The following is a 4,726-nucleotide window of genomic DNA, read 5'->3' as shown; positions in this document are numbered from 1 at the left end:
GCTTCATGGGTATATGTTTTTGAAATTCTTATGAGACACATTTTCATAGCAAACTTCCTCTATTCCTGTCTCTTACAATCCTTCCTCCCCATCCCCTTCCAAAATGGTCCCTGAGCCTCAGGTACAGTAGTTGTGTTGTAGATCATGTTTATGACAAAGTAAAAAGAAAGCACTCTCCTGAAATTTGAAATATTCCCCTTACTCCTTTCCCCCAGTTGAGAATAATTTATCTAAAAGCAGAAGCTTTTATTTCAAAAAAAAAAAAAAACTGTTTTATACAACCTTAGGAATACATGCCAAAGCATCAAAATATCTATTACCATATGAGGACAAATGAGATCAAGAAGCCTGAGCTAATTAAATGTTCCAGTATTGGAAAAATGGAAAATAAAAATATATCAGTCTCAGAAAATTGTAAAGGCTGTAGACAACATACCAAGAAGACATGGTGTCACACATACCAAAATCCATAATTAAAGGGTCTTCTAAAGCTTTATTATTGTTTTGGTTCAGTGTTTTGTTATTTGTTGTTGTTGTTGTTGTTATTGTTCTCATTGTGTAGCACTGGGTGCCTGGAACTTGCTTTATTAACCAGGCTGGCCTCCAACTCCCAGATATCCACCTTCTTTTGCCTTCCAAGTGCTAGTGTTAAAGGCATGAGCCACTGTGTCCTCTTTCAGACCTATGAAAAGGCAAGAGATGAGAAGTGAGGAAAGGGATTGTTTTAGGCACAAAGAGCTCTATGCTCTCATAGTTATAAATCCACACTGAAGGCAAGTTGAAGTATGTTAAATAAGCATGTATACTTCTCAGAACTACAATGAAATACAAATAAGAACTAGGAGGTGTTTCTGGGTTTTGTCTTTGTTTTTCCTACAGGAAAGTATTGTTCTTAGAATCATTGTTAGCATAAAAAGAAAAAAAAATATTTCATGCCTGTTGTGTTCTAAGAATTCAACTGGGTGTTTTCACAGGCATTTCATTCATGGTTCATAGGAACTCTTATAGATGGGAAGTATGAAAATCAGTACCATATAAAAGAGCATAAGACAAAGAAACAGAAGCATGATGTTTATTGATGTAAATATTCTTCTATACATTTTCTTTCTATAACTGAAGTACTTATGCAAGAAATATTTATTGAGCCCCTACTAAGTACCTTACACTAGGAACACAATGAACAGACAAATATCTCTCTGACACTGCAGGGCTACACTGTGGGCTACAGAAAATGGCATGAAAGTATAGAAAGCAGCCTGAGAAGCAATGGCAAGATTAAGAATGCAATGCAGGTAATTCTATAAAGGGAGAGGCGAACAAGTCCTCTGAGAGTGGTAACATTTTCAAAATCCGAGTAAAATGAAGAAGTGAGAAACAGCACTCTGCCAAAACTGCATTCTGAACAGATGGATGGAACACAACATGCAAAATTCAGGAGGCAAGATTGAGTTTGGTGCCGTCAAGAAATAAGATGGAGGTGTGGTCTGGGAGAAGGAGACAAGCAGAGTTTACAGTGTCAGCAGTCCCATGTCAATTAAACCAAGAGATTCAAATGGTTAAAATATAAACATGCTGGAAAAAAAGAGATTAAAAGTACAGTCACGGCTATAAGGCAAAGTCTGCAGAAGCTGATGACAGTAAGTACAAAGGTTTTCAGGAAGGAGGCAGAAACATTCACATCAAATGTACATAAGAATGAAGACCCAGGGACAAGCACTGAATTGCTTAATATGGAAAAAGGGACTTAGGTAATTTTCTAGCAGTTCAACAGAATCTATCATTGTCAGAAAATAATGACATTCACTTGAATGTCCAAGGACAAAAGAAATAGATTTTATCTAATACAAATATCTTGAAAAGTAAGTCAAAATTGGTCATGAACTTTAATATATAAAATTATAAAGTTTAAAAAATAGGAGAATGAAGATACCCCACACTTTTAAACACAGGGTTTGAAAGATTTAAGCTGAATCTTACCTGAAAGCCTCCTCTATCAGGACTAGTTTTTATAGTATTAGAAGGTTCTATGAAAGCCGGCTAGATAGGGAAACAATCAATAGTCCTACTCAATTGTGATGCCTGTGAACACGGTGTTAGCTGGGGAAGCAAGGCATCCTGAAGATACAAAAGAGACACTCATATCTTGGTGGTAATTGACATCTATCTAATTGGACTTAAGACCCACTCAATAGGAGTGAAATCATGCCTGGCCATGAAAACCTAGTCAATGTTCCACAGCTAGTGAAACAGTATATCTCAAAGAACCTACAACAACCACTTTACTAGATCACCATAATTCTTTACTTAATTCTAAATATGTATCCTTGTATCCATAGATAAGTATAGCTCTCACTCTTCATCAAAGAATCATCTCTTTGCAGCAGATGGAAACCACTGAAGAAAGCCACAAATGCTTAAAATGCAGTGAAAAGGTGATTAGCAGTGCCCAACTCCAACAGATAAATCTACAACACAACTCTTACACCTAAGATCAAGGGACATTGTGGAAGAGGAAAAAGAAAGATTGTAAGATCCAATGGGACCAGAGGATCTGCTGGGAGAGATCATCTTCTGACTATGACAGGAAAACGACACCCACACTACCTCAAAGATAATCTGCCTAAAGAAGACCTGAACAAGGAAGAAAAATCTTCCTGAACTTAACAATACATATGGAGAGGATTTAAATTGTTTTATTTTTTTTTTTTTATTTTACCACTTTAACAGCTAATACTATGATTCATAGCAGCGATTTTAGTTTGAATCTGTTGTGTGATATTTTGTGTTCTGACAAATAAATCTTATCCTGATATCAGATATTGGAGCTAACCTAGCCACTAGTTAACCAACAAGGACTGCAGGTCTGTACAGACATGAGATAGGAAGCTAGTCAGAAAGAGGAAATGATAAGGCAGGGCAGAGACAGTAACTTGGCCTTTTTGTTCTGAGGATTCTGAGAGGTAAGTCTCTGGTGGCTGCTGCTCTGCTTCTCTGATCTTTTACCCCCATATTTGACTCCCCATCTTTTATTGATTGGATCCTTGTATTAATTTAGTGAAAAGTATGAGTAAGGTTTTTACATTTTGTAAAACTAATTATGGTTTTATAATGTTGAATTTAACTGTTACAAAGAATTTGTACAACTGATTGTTATGCAACAATATTTCTGGGAAGACATGAAAAAATGTCTTCTTACTCCAAATAGGGATGCCAGAGTCTAACTTGGTGAGCCAGAGATTGTGTATGGGGAGTTACTCAAAGAAGCAGAAATGACTCAAAGATAGCTGCATCACCAAAAATGCACTCCAGCATGGATGATGGCTCACAAAAGCTGAAAACATGTATGTCATAGCTCACAGGTAGCTCAACAGATTGGATAATGTCTTCTCCATGCAACTCCATTGGTCTGTACTGCTCCCAGGCAGCTCTGAGAATGTATCTCCGCAGTCCTTACTGCTTAAATGTGATTTGGAAACAAGAGGCCTACTAGTCAGTTTCAGAAACTTTCTGAAGCTGTTTCAAAATGTTTACCTACCGAGCTAAATGAAATTTCCTGCAAGGTGGAATGTTTCACCTCCATTCTAACATCTTGTATTATGATGTGCTGTTGCGGACATTCTATGATTGCTCCATCTACTGCGAGAATGAAGACCATTCTCAGCAATCAGACCGACTGCATTCTAGAATATGTGGACATCACTCTGAAGGGGCACACAGACATTGTGAAGGGCCTCAGAGGAACCCTCTGGAGGGACTTCAATCACATCAATGTAGAGCTGAGTCTCCTCTGGATGAAGAAGAAGCTCCAGGTTGACATATGGTGGGGGGTTAACAGAAGGGAACTGGCCATTGTTTGAACCATCTGCAGTCATGTTCAGAACGTGATCAAGGGGGTCTCATTGGACTGAGTATGCTCACTTCCCCCATCAATGTCGTTATTCAGGAGAACAGAGTCTTTGGTTGAAATCTGAAATTTCCTGGGTGAAAAATATATCTGCAGGGTTTGGGTGAGAACAGGTGTTGCTTGTTCGGTTTATCAATCCCAGAAGGATGAATTAATCCTTGAAGGAAATGATACTGAACTTGTTTCAAATTCAGCGGCTCTGATTCAGCAAACCACAGCAGTTAAAAACAAAGGTATCAGGAAGGTTTTAGATGGTATCTATGTGTCTGAAAAGGGAACAGTGCAATTTACTGATGAGTAAGACCTATGTTACCAGCTCCAGAAATAAGTATGATTTGGGGTTCTTTTTTGGATAATAAAAGACTTGTATTGATTAAGAAAAGAAAAAAAATGAGTTGCTGTTTTACCTCCTTTGACATTCTGTATCTTAAAGTGCTTCTTCTTTCCCAGATAGAAGGTTTTCATCCAGGAGGAAACCGTGACATAGCATCAATGACTGTCCTGTTTTGTTTTTGTTAATATATTATCTTTGTAGACACAATGATGAGCTACTCTATGTATATGTAAGATTCATCCACATATTTTTCCATTGGAAGTTCTGCCCCAGCTAATAGGAGAACTGTAAAGTGCACCTGAGTATGCTAGGAATTTTGCTTTGTGTAGCAGAATAGGGAGAATCTGACTGTACCTAGACATCTTTAAAGATATTTGATTTTCTGGTTTTTTCATATCCTTCCTTATATGATTAATACAATGTGATTAATTATTTGACATTTGAACTCTTTTATTATTAAAAGATGATTGTAGACTTGACAGATTTTG

General features: G+C 37.3%; 1 pseudogene; it reads left to right on the top strand.

Annotated features, from left to right (window-relative positions):
* Window positions 1-3,644: 3,644 nt before the first annotated feature.
* Window positions 3,645-4,205, top strand: LOC127231519 (60S ribosomal protein L9-like; annotated as a pseudogene).
* The last annotated feature ends 521 nt before the right edge of the window (window positions 4,206-4,726 follow it).

The sequence above is a fragment of the Phodopus roborovskii genome, unplaced genomic scaffold, assembly GCF_943737965.1.
Source record: "Phodopus roborovskii unplaced genomic scaffold, PHOROB, whole genome shotgun sequence".
Lineage (NCBI taxonomy): Eukaryota > Metazoa > Chordata > Mammalia > Rodentia > Cricetidae > Phodopus > Phodopus roborovskii.
Note: the sequence above shows the minus strand (reverse complement) of the source record. Positions and strands in the feature narration are given on the sequence as shown.